The sequence below is a fragment of the Pygoscelis adeliae genome, unplaced genomic scaffold (genome assembly GCF_000699105.1).
Source record: "Pygoscelis adeliae isolate BGI_AS28 unplaced genomic scaffold, ASM69910v1 Scaffold31, whole genome shotgun sequence".
Lineage (NCBI taxonomy): Eukaryota > Metazoa > Chordata > Aves > Sphenisciformes > Spheniscidae > Pygoscelis > Pygoscelis adeliae.
The window spans coordinates 2,661,857-2,662,117 of NW_008824233.1; positions in this window are offsets into that span (position 1 = coordinate 2,661,857).

The window sequence follows — 261 nt, forward strand, 5'->3', positions numbered from 1 at the left end:
CTTGTGCTCTAGACCCTTCACCAGCCTCGTTGCCCTTCTCTGGACACGCTCCAGCACCTCAATGTCCTTGTAGTGAGGGGCCCAAAACTGAACACAGTATTCGAGGTGTGGCCTCACCAGTGCCGAGTACAGGGGCACAATCACTTCCCTACTCCTGCTGACCACAGTGTTTCTGATACAAGCCAGGATGCCATTGTCCTTCTTGGCCGCCTGGGCACGCTGCCGGCTCATGTTCAGCCGGCTGTCGACCAACACCCTCAG